The sequence below is a fragment of the Bos mutus genome, chromosome 8 (genome assembly GCF_027580195.1).
Source record: "Bos mutus isolate GX-2022 chromosome 8, NWIPB_WYAK_1.1, whole genome shotgun sequence".
Taxonomy (NCBI): Eukaryota; Metazoa; Chordata; class Mammalia; order Artiodactyla; family Bovidae; genus Bos; species Bos mutus.
This window is the reverse complement of record NC_091624.1, coordinates 95009952-95024479: the sequence shown is the minus strand read 5'-3', so window position 1 is coordinate 95024479 and position 14528 is coordinate 95009952. Positions and strand designations below refer to the sequence as shown.

General features: G+C 42.4%; 1 long non-coding RNA gene across 1 annotated transcript; it reads left to right on the top strand.

The window, feature by feature from the left end:
• The first annotated feature begins 10421 nt into the window (after nucleotides 1-10421).
• On the top strand, nucleotides 10422-12872 carry LOC138988996 (uncharacterized). The gene is made up of 3 exons (XR_011465248.1): nucleotides 10422-10569; nucleotides 11322-12106; nucleotides 12231-12872. It is a non-coding gene; the product is annotated as an uncharacterized lncRNA (long non-coding RNA).
• The last annotated feature ends 1656 nt before the right edge of the window (nucleotides 12873-14528 follow it).

Here is a 14528-nt window from a genome sequence, read left to right as displayed (position 1 = left end):
TTTACAGATGAGGAAGCTAGAGATTAAGTAAGTGTACATAATACACAGACCATGGTCACTCAGATGGTTAAACTGGACTCCATCTCAAGCAGTTACAGAAGTTGTCATGTGGCACAGCTCCATGAAACAGGTACTCAGTGCTGCTGAAATGGAGGGAAGGGAATGAAGCAAGGATTATATGCTCATTAGCACTCTGAAGTGCCCTGCTGTGCTACTTGGAGAAGTTACTTAACCTCTCTGAGGCTCATTTTTTAAATATTTGAAATGAAGACATGATGATAACATCATGCTTATTAAAGAGGATTTCATGAGACTGTGTAAGCTACTTAGCTCAGTACTTGATGAGTGGTTTTATACCTGCTTTTACACAATCTGAAAATCATTACCTTTTAATCAGGGTGTTTGGAGCTTTTGCATTTAATGTGATTGTTGATATGTTTACGTTAAATATATCATCTTGCTGTTTCCATTTTTTCTTTGTTCTCTTTTTCTTCCTTTTCTGCTTTCTTTTGGATTGAGTATTTTTTATGATTGCATTTAATCTCTCTTGTTGGTTTATTACTTACAACTCTTTGATTTCAGTGATTACTTTAGGGTTATAGTATGTACATCTTTTAACATACCTGTCTACATTCAAGTGATCTCTTGACATATAGTTTAAGAAGCTTATAATGAAAAACTCATTTATCTCTTCTTGCCTTTGTGCTATTGTGGCCTCATGTTTTACTTCTGCATATAGTATAAGCTCCACACTTTGTTATTATTTTTGCTTAAACAGTCAATTATCTTTTGAAAAGAGTTAAATATAAATATTCTAAATACCCCAATTAAAAGGCAGAGATTGTCTAGATTGGATGAAAAAACAGGATCCAACTATATGCTACCAACAAAAAGCATATATTGAAAATAAAGGGCAAACAGATTAAAAAGGTAGAAAAAGATACACCATACTAACACTAATCAAAAGAAAGCAGGAGTGGCTATATTAATATCAGACCAAGTAGGTTTCCCAGCAAAGAATATTACCAAAGATAAAGAATATTTCATAATGCCAAATAAAGGGTCAATTCAGCAAGAAGACACAAAAATCCTAAATACTTATTTACATAACAGCTTCAAAATTCTTGAAGTAAAAGCTGATAAAACTATAAGGAGAAATTAACAAATCTGCAATTATAATTGGAGATTTGAAAACTTCTTTCAATGTTAGAACAAGAAGACAAATTCTAGAGCTAGATTATGCATAGGCTCAATTTTAATGAACGACTTAACAGAAAAAAAAAAATCTAAACAGTAAGTATATAGAAGACTTGAACAAAAACTAGCAATTTGATGCACGTGACATAGAATGCAGCAATACCCAACAATGGTAGAATACACATTCTTTCCAAGAGCACATGGAACATGTACTACGATGATCATATTCTGGGCCATAAAGCAAGTCTCCATAACAATAAAAGGATTCAAGTCATACAAAGTAAATGGAAATAAAAGTCAGTAACAGATATCTGGGAAAACCTAAATACTTGGAAAGTAAATAGCATTTTAAAGATTATAAATCTTATGTCTTGGGGACAAGAGGAAGTGAATTAGAGAACAGCCAGGGAGGTAGCAGAATGCTTTGGAATGATTTTTATGAAGATTGGAGCTGATCCTGCCTTTGATCTCCCCAACTGCAACCCAGTCTTCACACTGACAACAGCATGATCCTTATAAAATCAAATCTGATCATCACTTCTGTTTAATGGCTCCACATCACTCCCAAATTTAAGGCCAAAATCTTGAGACACAGTTTTTGTTCCTCCCTCTATCCTCACTTCTCACTGTCTCACTTCTAATTTCCTGGTATTTTCTTTTGCTTTGTCTGTTACACCATTTCTTTGCTTCTCTTTATCCACTGCTAAAGTCTGGAGAAGGAAATGGCAGCCCACTCCAGTATTCTTGCCTGGAGAATCCCAGGGATGGAGGAGCCTGGTGGGCTGCCGTCTATGGGGTCGCATGGAGTCGGACATGACTTAGCAGCAGCGAAGTCTGGACAAGATAGATGCCTTTTTCATTTTTGTATCTGTGTCTAGCATGGTGTCAGGTCAAAGGGCATGCTTCCAAAAAAGTTAGTTCAGTGAATACGAGTTTACTAAACATTATTTTCTTTGTCCTCTCCAAAAAAAATTAGTTCCTGCAAAAGAAATTACTTTCTTTATGTAATTGGAAGCATTCTCCCCCCACCAAGAAAGTCCATTAAACTGAGCCTATGCACAGCCTAGCTCTAAAATTTCAAAGATCTCAATGCAGTGATTTTCAGTCCCTTTAAAGTAGTAAGACCCTGTCATTTTCTGTTTCTGCATTTGTGTCTCACTACATCATCTCTTGCTGAAATGTCCTTTTTACATTAGTACCGTGATAAGTTGCTAAGCAGTTTTCATCAGACTCTTTAGAACATTAGTAAGCATCCATTTGTTGAGCATAGACATTGAAGAAATCTGATCTAGTATTGAGAAAATCATTCCTGAGCTCAGAATTGGCTCAAACTGGCACCTTCTGGCATTTGCTTGTGGGTGGGGAATGTGGAATGCTTTGAAAGCTGAATAGATTTGTCAAGTTTAAAAACTCCCTTATGGCTAAAGGAAAACAGCATTCATTGTTCGAAAACACCATTGTTTGTTTTTTCTGCTTTTCTGTTTTTTGGAAACTGAATCTGCCAAAACATTCACGCCCAGCATTTTGCTTCGTGTACCTCACTTATTTGGAGGAGGAACTGGCACCCCTCTCCAGTATTCCTGCCTGGAGAATCCCATGGACAGAATAGCCCGGTGGGCTACAGTCCACGGGGTCGCAATGAGTCAGATGCAACTTAGCACCTCACTTACTACATTTCTGGAGGATGTGAGTGGCATGGAAACGTTTTTATTGTGGCTACAATGTTCAGAACAAATTGAAAATCCCCACTTTAGTGCTCGTACTGAATTTTACAGGAAAAGACACTATATCTGTCATTGTAGGAAAAGAGTAATTTTGATAGGAGTGTGAGTCCTGGAACGAGACTTCAAATCTGTTTTTCTACTTCTTGGCTGTGTGAGCTTGGACAAGGTATTGAACTTCTCTGTGCTATCTCAATATCCTCATCTATTCCACAGATATAATGGAACTTACATCATAAAGTCATTTTTTAAAAAAAGTAGGTTGATACACGCAGAACACGTGAAAGGGTAACGGGCGCAGAGTAAGTGAACAATAAGATTCAGTTACCACTGTTGTCAATGGTATCGGTGTCATTATCAGCATCATTAAGCAACTGAATGTAGAGTTTCCCCATCTGATTATTAAGCTGCAGCAATTCTGCAGCCTTGATTCTGAAGGATACCACCTCAGTAGCAAGGTGGTTTTATTAGGTGAATCCGTCGCAGCCTGAGAGGTACTATCCAGAGGCTTCACCCTGTTTTTCAAATCTCTCTGCTCCAGCTTCATTGTCACTGCTAGGACTTCATCATCGCTCACCCACACTAATTCAACAGGTCCCCTCTCTGGTCTCTTCACCTACTAGGCACCACGCCCCTCCACCACCCCAATCCATTTTTCCACAGAAAGCAGAGCAATCTCTCTAATATCATCTCCTCTTTAACTTTACTCACTTACTTTAGAAAAAAAAACCCTCAGTGACAACCTTTGACACAGTATAAAACCCACCATCCTTGGGCGAAGCACAGGGACCTGTGGGATCCGACCCAGCAAACTTCTCCACTCTGCTCTCACCACTCATCCCCAGGTAGAGATGGACTGTGTGTGCTTCCCCACCCACCTTGCTCTCATCACTGCTCTCACTGCCTGGGATACTCACCCCCTTCACCTCGATGGACTTACTTCTCCATCAGGGTTTACTTGTGGCTGGTATCCTGCTCTTCCAGTCCCCTCCCTCAACTTTGGATTTAGAGCATCCAAACTTTAAGCTCCTTGAGGCAAGGACAATGTGCACTCAGTTCAGTTCAGTTCAGTTCAGTCACTCAGTCGTGTCCGACTCTTTGCAACTCCATGAATCGCAGCACGCCAGGCCTCGCTGTCCATCACCAACTCCCAGAGTTCACCCAAACTCATGTCCATCGAGTTGGTGATGCCATTCAGCCATCTCATCCTCTGTTGTCCCCTTCTCCTCCTGCCCCCAATCCCTCCCAGAATCAGGGTCTTTTCTAGAGAGTCAGCTCTTCACATGAGGTGGCCAAAGTATTGGAGATTCAGCTTTAGCATCAGTCCTTCCAAAGAACACCCAAGACTGATCTCCTTTAGGATAGACTGGTTGGATCTCCTTGCAGTCCAAGGGTCTCTCAAGAGTCTTCTCCAACACCACAGTTCAAAAGCATCAATTCTTCGGCGCTCAGCTTTCTTCACAGTCCAACTCTCACATCCATACATGACCACTGGAAAAACCATAGCCTTGACTAGACGGACCTTTGTTGGCAAAGTAATGTCTCTGCTTTTGAATATGCTATCTAGGTTGGTCATAACTTTCCTTCCAAGGAGTAAGCGTCTTTTAATTTCATGGCTGAAATCACCATCTCCAGTGATTTTGGAGCCCCCAAAAATAGTCTGACACTGTTTCCACTGTTTCCCCATCTATTTGCCATGAAGTGGTGGGACCAGATGCCATGATCTTCGTTTTCTGAATGTTGAGCTTTAAGCCAACTTTTTCACTCTCCACTTTCACCCTCATCAAGAGGCTTTTTAGATCCTCTTCACTTTCTGCCATAAGGGTGGTGTCATCTGCATACCTGAGGTTATTGATATTTCTCCCAGCAATCTTGATTCCAGCTTGTGCTTCTTCCAACTCAGCGTTTCTCATGATGTACTCTGCATATAAGTTAAATAAGCAGGGTGACAATATACAGCCTTGACGTACTCCTTTTCCTATTTGGAACCAGTCTGTTGTTCCACGTGCACTAGCTTATACCTAATTGTCTAGCACATAATATGTTTATCAAATATGTGTTGAATTAACTACCCTTCATTCAGAGTTCTTAGAGGTTTCCATACTTACAGGCCCAGCATAACACTTAACTCATTATAATCACAATTATTCTAGGTTTGTCTCCATTAAACTGCAGCCTTCACACACAAGGCTGGATCCTTGTCTTATGCACCACTGTGTCCCCATCTTCCAGTGTAGTTCCTGGAACTCAACAAGTTCCAAAAGAATGAATAGTATCCACATACCATTAATCTCAGTTTTGAAGCTTCCCCAAATTCTGAATCAATGGGATTTATGCCCCCATTCCCACCTTGGGAGTTCTTGGATATTATCCCAGTGATACCACTGACAAATGTTTGTATGTACATATACTTTTCTGAGTGGTGGAGCCATAGCTTTCATCAGATTCTCAGAGGGGTTTCTGATTTCCCCCAAAGGTAAGAATCTAGATCCTAAAGAGTTATATTTAAAAACCAGTTGTGAAATAAAATGTTTGCAAGGAATCAAAACTCCTGGGTATGTACTACCTCTCACCAGTTAGAATCGCCATCTTTAAAAAGTCTACAGATAACAAATGATGGAGAGAGTATGGTGAGAAGGGAACTCTTCAGCACTTGGTGGGAATGTGAACTGGTGCAGCCACAATGGAGAACAGTGTGCAGGTTCCTTAAAAATCTAAAAATAGAGTTGACATATGATGCTCCAATCCCGCTACTGGCCATATATCTGACAAAACTATAAAAAGTTATATGCAGCCCTATGTAAACAGCAGTACTGTTCACAATAGCCAAGACATGCAAGCAACCTAAATGTCCACCAACAGATGCCTGAATAAAGATGTGCTGCTCATATTCAATGGAATACTACTCATCCATTAAAAAGAAAATGACATAATGCCATTTGCAGCAACATGAATGGACCTAGAGATTATCATACTAATTGAAAGAAGTCAGAGAAAGACAAGCACCTTACGATGTCACTTATATGTGGGATCTAAAAATGCCACAAACAACTACAAAAGAGAAATAGACACAGACACAGGTCAGATTTGAGGGTGCCCAGGGGGAGGGATGGACCGAGAGTTGGGGATTAGCAGATGCAAATGATTATATATAGGATGGATAAACAGGGTCCTACTGTATAGCACAGGGAAATATATTCAATACCCTGTGATAAACCATGATGGAAAAGAACATGAAAAAGAATATATGTATCACTTTGCTGTACAGCAGAAATTAATGCAACACTAAATCAATTATTTTTCAATAAAACATTTTTTTTTAAAAAAAGGAAATAAAAGCACACTCATACACACAAAAAAATTGTTTGCAAGGTAGTCTGGTGAATCAGCCCATTTGGCCCAGACGAGGTCGTGGGTGTGTGTGGCCCTACAGCCTCCAGTGGTCTCCCTACTGGACTGTGGAGGAGCCAACTGACAACAGAAGGTATTTTTTTCCCAGTGACTATCCTGAAAGCCTCCTCCAGCATACCCGCAGGAGCAGTCTGAGACTCATTTGCAGGGCCTTCTTGGTTCTGGAAGCATCAAGGATTTCAGCCCTGGGACTAGCACCACTCAGTGTTAAGTCAGCATTCAGGGAGGAGAGAATTTTCTGTTTAAAACTGAGAACCTCCTTTGATCCACATTGGCTAGACATTTTTCCTGGCTTCGAGCAATAGACCGCGTTTTTTTGTTTTGCTTTGTTTTTTTTCTGGCCTAGACCCACACAAACAAGAGACTAGAGCGTCTCTAAAAAGCTAAGAAAAAGTACATTTTAAAAATAACTTGAGCAAATGAATTCATTCTGGCAAAAGCAGTCCAAGTACGTAAAATAAATTAGGGTTTCGCAATAGCAAGTCCTAAAAAACGTAAACAACCCCAGGGTCCACGTGAGCCAAGCCATTTGCTGAACAGAAAGTCCCTGGCCTAAATTCTGCCAGAATAAAGAACACCTTATAAAACTAGGAGTTGATTGCCATCATGTGAAAAGATGATGGGGAGGGGGAGGAGGGGTGGGATCAACCCAAGGAAAATGAGAAAGTCTCCTGACTAGATACTCAAAGTGCTAGCTTTCCCAGCCAAAAGCTAGGCTGATGAGGGCCTAGGAGGCAGCTGTGGGTACAAGCTATGCCTCAGGCCCTTGCTCAGACCCCACCAGGCTTCTGCCTTCCCTAGGGAAAGTCAGATCCACTCTCTCTCATGAAGTCCCAGGGAGCCCCTGCAGGTTTTACCATGTGTTTTCTTGACAGGATAATGGTTCCACTGAAATTATAATAACACACTTGGCCAAAGAAGCCCACACTGTTCTAGTAACTTCATAGCCAGCCTGAGTTTTCTGAGCATCATAGTAATACATTCTTTCTAATGAGACCCATACTGTTCTGATGAACTTCTGCACTGTTTCATCTCTATACCAGAACAATACTTGCTATAAATACTAAATATCATGATCATCATTTTATATTCGAATAGTTCCCCTTCCAAAAAAAAAATAGAGTACTCTCTCATCTCTTAGTAGTAGGGAGGGCCTTTCTAGACTGAGAACACTGTGCTAGAATCCACATCTCAGAACAGACAAAACTTGGAGAAATTCAGAGAAAGCGCACAGGAATCATTTTTAAAGACTAGATAGTGCAATTTATAGAAAAAGGTTGAAGAGCTTGCTATTGTTTATAGTAAGCCTTTATACTATATTTCACCCACTCGTGTTTTTGCCTGGAGAATCCCAGGGACGGGGCAGCCTGGTGGGCTGCCATTTATGGGGTCGCACAGAGTCGGACACGACTGAAGTGACTTATCAGTATACTATATTTCAGGCATACAAATAAGCCACATTTATGGAATAATGGCTATGTGCCATTTCTCATTTAACCCTCACAACAACCTCAGAAATTGAATACCCCCAGGGTACACAGTACTCTTGCCTGGAAAATCCCATGGACAGAGGAGCCTGGTGGGCTGCAGTCCATGGGGTCATGAAGAGTCGGACACAACTGAACACCTTCACTTTCACTTTCATGCACTGGAGAAGGAAACGGCAACCCATTCCAGTGTTCTTGCCTGGAGAATCCCAGGGACGGCGGAGCCTGGTGGGCTGCCATCTATGGGGTCACACAGAATCGGACACCACTGAAGCGACTTAGCAGCAGCAGCATGGTACACCACAAAGACACTGAAACTCAGGTGGAAAGATTATCCAAACAGACGTTTTTCGCAGGTGTTTTGCTTTTCGACCTCTCTCTTTTCTCTTACCTAAAAGTTGGATAGTACTTTGCGTTCACCTTGAGCAAGAGACATGGGTCGCTTTCAGATAGAATGAACAAAATCAGTGTGAGCTCTGCCTCTTTTGCACTCTGTCACAGCGACCATCAGCATTCTGGAAAGTGGCTGCTCCACAGCCTCAGTTTTGCTGTGGGAGCCTCGGAAGCACAACCTCCCCGACCCCCATCCACCAAATCCAAGCACGTCACGTGAGCAAGACATTAGCCTTAGGGGTTTCGGCCGCTGAATCTGGGAGATCGTTTCTGCAGCAAAACCAGTGAGACTTAGTCACCCAGCTGACTAGAACCTGACCGGCCTCTATGGCCCACAACTTACTTCAGCTAACACTCTGTGCTGCCTTCCAGGTAGAGAAGGATGGCTGTGTCTTGTTCCTTGCGTGAACAGCAGGGGGAAAATTCCCCAGGATGCAGTTAAGACTGATGGACAGGGTTTCTTCCTTGGTGGCTCAGTGGTAAAAACTCTGCTTACCAATGCAGGAGACACGAGTTTGATCCCCTGGTCCAGGAGGATCCCGCAGGCAGTGGAACAACTAAGCGCATGCGCCACAGCTATAGCGCCTGTGCACTAGAGCCCAGGAGCCGCAGCTCTCGAGTCCACCGTGCCGCAACTACCGAAGCCCACTGAGCGACTGATCTGATCTGATCTGAAGTACCGTAGAGCCTGTGCTCCACAGCGAGAGAAGCCACCACAACGAGAAGCCCCTACTTGCCACAACTAGAGAAAAAAAACCTGAGAGCAGTAATGTGCTGAAGACCCAGCACAGCCCAAGAAATAAGTTTTAAAAATAGAAAGACTGACAGATAAGTGAGGATGACCAGGGGACTTCTATTGAAGATTTATTCAGAAGAGAAGAACAGTGACTGGATGTATTGTCTGCCACGCATGTTGAGTGAACATTTTGCATGTATTTTCTCAAAGAAAATTCTACTTAAGGGAAATTTTCTTAATAGAGTTCCTGGCTTGGAATTGTTTCCTCTGCTTCAGGGTTTCCCTCTGGGTTAGTCTATTTTCTTGCAGAACTCAGGACAATAACCTTCTCCCTTACTAATCAGCATGCAAGACGGTTTTCATTTCCAGTCCAGCAGGAACCCAAGGATTTCGGTTTGGATTCCCCTCAAATCAGAGCCTAAAACAAAGACTCCAGGACAATGAGTTTATTTGGGAGGTGATTATAAGAAGCTGGAGTTAGAGAGCAGGCTGACTAAAAGAAAAAAGAGGAAAAGCCACTATGAGGATGAAGCATACCTACCATCCAAGGTCATCGTGAGGATAAGAGGCGCTAATAGAAGTGAAAATGCCCAACACAGCCCCTAGCACATACCAGGCACTCAATAAATATGAATCCCCTGCCCTCCGTCGCCTGGAAAATTCTGGAGCTGTACTAGACGCTGAAGCAAATCAACTCTAACGTCCTTCCAGCTCTTCACTTGTGCTTTCTTTTGGGTTTCTGGTGAAGACTCTGCCCCAACTTGAGTAGCAATGAGAAACCACTTCAAGTGAAAACCTGATTTAGCATCTGCTGAGACAAACAAAAAAGAACCCAGGGAAGCGAAAAGCCATGGAAAGGGAATGGAAGTGTAATTCTATTTTTATAAAAAAGGAGATTTCTTCTTCTGGAATACTGGGTGGAAATCTTGATGAGGGACCTAGCTGTCATAAATCCTCTCTGAAACAAAGTAACAAAGGAAGGAAGGGAGAGCAAGAAAGGAGGAAGGGAAGACAGAGGGCTAATGGGAGGGAGGAGGAGAGAATAAATGAAAGAAGGAAGGAAGGAAATAATCCAATGGGGACTCTGCTGAGCAGACCATAAGACCCAGGGACAGTTTAAAATGAAACTTCCCTGAAAACCTTTCAGAGAGCTGTACTTCTTCAGAAAAGCATCATCACAGCTGTTCAATGCCCAGGGCAAAAGTCTTTTTCATATTATTGGACATGAAACAATATCACATTTGAGGTTGGCTGGAGGCCATTCAGAAATTCAATAATTATTCAACCCAAGGGGCTTTCCAAATGGTGATGTAGCTTCTTAGGAGGAAATTAATATTGAGCAGTATATCAAATCTAATTGGAATCTTGAGGAAAGAAGGTCCCGAGTAGGTGAAACAGCTGGGGACTAATGTAGAACAGGGTGAGTAATGGCCTCGCTTTTGTGTCTTGCCTTAATTATGATAGGAAAAGGAAAATCTTGTTTATTTTTTATGCTGGGAAGGCAGGGGTTGCTTGAGAGAAGTTCTTCCACGGCACCTTGAGTCTGACAGTAGTTTCTTTTGTTTCTTTGCACAGATATTCAAGGAGAACTGTATCTGCACAACTTCTTGGTTGGCCCTCCAAGGTAGGCAGGGGCTCATGACTGACTTATTGGCCACCCAGTGGGTAGGCACTGATCACAAAGGTATGGCAGTGTTTTCACCTCTTGAAGAGAAGGTCTATTTGATACCCATGTTATGTTCCTATTTGGAAGAAGGAAAGGGATGTAAGCAAGTTCGAAGCATCCATGACACACCAGCCTCTTCTCTATCTTCCTATGCCCTTCTGTATGAACTACTCTGAGAGCATGACTTCCCAAATCCATGAGCATACAATGGTCTGATTTTCCCACTTAAGAGAGGTGTTCAAGACTCACTCTTAAATTGATTTGGGGGAACTAGACTACCGGGTCTTTAAAGAAGACTACATTAGTTGTTGGTTCTCCTGGCAACCATCCCTCCTTGGATCATATCTAAGTTGATCTGTTTAATGGTGAGACGATTTCTCTCCGTTGTTCAAGTGCTGAGGCCAACCACAAGTGTGCCACACTCAGCTTGTGTCAGGCCCGAGCAAAAACAGGCTTATCTTCTGATGAGAAGAGTCGCCCGTTAAAGATTCAAATTATGTTAGAAACCCTAAATCCAGCCTAGTAGGGAAGAACTGGAATAACATTGGGTCACTATGAAAAGTGCAAACAGATCTTAAAAACAGAAAGAAGGCTCACAGTCTCCTTTCAATAAACGACTTAGGAAAGAATATTCATTCTATGCCTATAGAATTGAAGGCAGGTAATTATCCACTGTGATTCTAAATTGCACTTTTTTTTTTTTTTTTTAGCTGCTGCTAGAACTTTGAACAGTACCATAGAGTATCATTTCAGTGGAAATGACTATGGACATCCAGTGTCATTTTAAAAACAACATGGATACATGGAGTTTTGTCCTGGTTTGAAATTGCTTGATACACACACACACACACACACACATACACTTTTCTTTGAATTGCCATTATGTCAGTGCTTAGGGGGAAATATGTACATTTATTTCCAGAACCCAGAATTCACTAACATAAATGCTTGTATCACAGATCCCATAAAGCACTGAGACAATCCCTCCAAACTTGTGACTAGTCAGGATTTTGTAAACAAAATCAAAGTGGGTAAGCCCTTACTTTTGATTTGTTATGTAGACACTTAGCCTTGCAAATCATCATTGCTTGGGATCAAAGGAGAGACTCTGAGAACATCTACTATTTGTTAGCAAGCCGCCTGTGGTAATCAGTTTAGAGCACAATCACTCGGCCAAAATGAACAGAATTTTCACCAAATCTCACCTCTCACCCAACCGAACTGGAGTAGCCCTTGAACTCTGAGCACTGCTCTCCAGGGCAACGTAACTGTGAGCCTATGTTCATCAATGACAAGGCATACACGCTCTCTCCACTTTTACTCTGTTTCAGTCTGATTGTTATGATGTTGCTATGGTGATACCCTTCTGACATTCCTTTGCTCTTTTGGTGCCCTCTCAGAGGAATCTGTAATGAAGTGGTCTGGCCACAGAATCTTTCTGGGACTTTTCCCATACACCACTGAAGACCAGCATGACTTTCCTCTTCCAGGAAATGTATGTATAAAGCATGAACTGAAAATGATGAAAAATAATCTGCACTGACTTGACAAGAAATATGAATGTTATTCATTCTGTATCGACCTCACCAGAAACCTTCTCTTTTTGTTCCCAACCCCAGGAGACGTCACCCCAAGGGACAGTGGGTCTTCTGGATTCAGTGTGGAGTGTAACACGCACTGAGAGCTGGGACAGCTTACTCTCCCAGGGGAGGGGCTGTGTGAGGGTGGCTGAGAATGACTGGAAGGAGGAGGACACAGGTTTTTGAGCACTTACCTGATAGCACTTAAAATGACAGGTACTCTGCTAAGCACGTTACATGAAGCCCTCCATTGAGTCCGTACAATTACGTGTGTCATTTACCTCATTTTATGAAACGAAGTAAGCTGACTCAGAGAGACTAGACACAGCTAACGTCAGTCTTTCAGACTTCGAAGCCCATTCTCTTGATTACTATGAACCTTGTCTCTCTGTACTTCATCTTTCAGATAATTCTGGCTTCTCTCTGTTGCCTAGAAGAGCTTGGAAGTGAGATTCATGAGTAGCCACACCCAAATTCCTCAGATTTACCCCATAGGAACCTGGGATGTGAAAGAGCCTAAAAGCTGACAGCCTCCTCCTCTGGGACTAATACACCCTGTGGCCTTTTCCACTTATGTATCAGGATACACAGAACACTGATGGTCATGAGATCCAGATTCAGTGTCTCAATTTTAGTGGTTGTGTCCTCTGGGATGAATCACTTACTCCTTCCAGCCTTAGTTCGTTTATCTGTGAAGTGGAAGTGGTGAGACCATACTTGTGCAAAGGTTGGGAGGGGCCAGTCGTTCTCACTGTCCATATTTGCCTGCTTTTAGAAGCTTTGGAGCCTCCTATATTTGAGGCTGTGCCCTGAACTCAGATTTGTAGGTCCAGGATTGCCCTGCAAACAGTTAGCAGCTTCTGAACACAATTTATTCAACAAGATGTTCATTTTTCTCTACTGCTTGTTGCCTTTTGAGTTACAGCTTCAGACATTACTTTGGAAGCTCCTTGAGGTCATTTTTCTCCATTAAGAACTGTTAACAAAATCATTAAATCCCCCTGATCTCTAGCCTAGTTTTTGGGATCCCAGCCCTCATCCTCTAACTGCATGCATAGTCCCCATACCAACAAGATGAATCTGGGTTTCTGGAACACATTAGCATTTTTCTCCTTTCGGGTATCCTTACTCCTGTGGCTCCTTCTGCCTGAAACAGCCTTTCCATCCAACTCCACCAATGTCCACCATCTTAAGTGCAGCCCAAATGCCACATCCTCCCTAAAGTTGCCTATAATCAGCTCCAACCAGAATTAATCTATCCCATCACTATGCTCCACAAAAACATGCTGGCCTCTCCTACACTACACTCCATAGTCTTTGTGAGTGTGTGTTATTGCTTGTGTTTCTCTTATCATTTTTACTAGATTGGAAGAATCTTGAGGGCAAGATCCAGGTTTGCCCATTGCCATGCGATAGGGGCAGTGGAGTGTGAGGGTTAAGGCCATGGGCTTAAGTCATACTGTCCAGTCTAAAACCCACCTACATGATGTTCTAGCTGCATGACCCTAGGCAAGTTAATTTAACTTCCTAGTCTATAGTGTCTTCACCTGTACCTACCACATAGGGATCTTCTGAGAATTAAATGGGATACTTCATGTAAAGTACTTAGCAAGTGTGTGTGTGTGTGTTAGTCGCTCAGTCATGTCCAACTCTTTGCAACCCCATGGACTGCAGTCCACCAGGCTCCTCTGCCCATGGAATTCTCCAGGCAAGAATACTGGAGGGGTTGCCATGCCCTCCTCCAGGAGATCTTCCTGACCAGTGATCAAACCCTCATCTCCTTCATTTCCTGCATTGGCTGGTGGTTTCTTTACCCACTGAGCCACCTGGGAAGCACCGCCCCCCCCCCCTCAACCATGCCCGTTCAGCTTATCTAACACTAATTACCTCCCAAAGGCCATATCTTCAAATACTGTCACATTGGGGATTAGGGTTTCAATATGTGAATTGCAGCAGGGGAGGGGGCATGGAGTAGGGAACAAAAATTCAGTCCATAGCAAGTATCTACACATTTCCTATACTTTTATTGAGCTAGTCTAGGGACAGAGCAATAAACTGAATAGATAAAATCCTTGTCTCATGGAATTATACCCTAGTGGGAAGAGTAACTAGGCAGCCTGTAGATGAAATAACTGCTTCTCTAGGCATCCACATCCTTATCTCCCTAACCTGTGAATATATTGCACCACAAAGGGGATTAGGTTGCAGATGGAATTAGCATTGCTAATCATCTGACTTTAACATAAGGAGATAATCCTGGATTTTCTGGTTGGCTTCAATGTCAATTTCCCATAAATAGAAGAGGGAAGCAGAAAAGGCCAGAGTGATGCAATATGA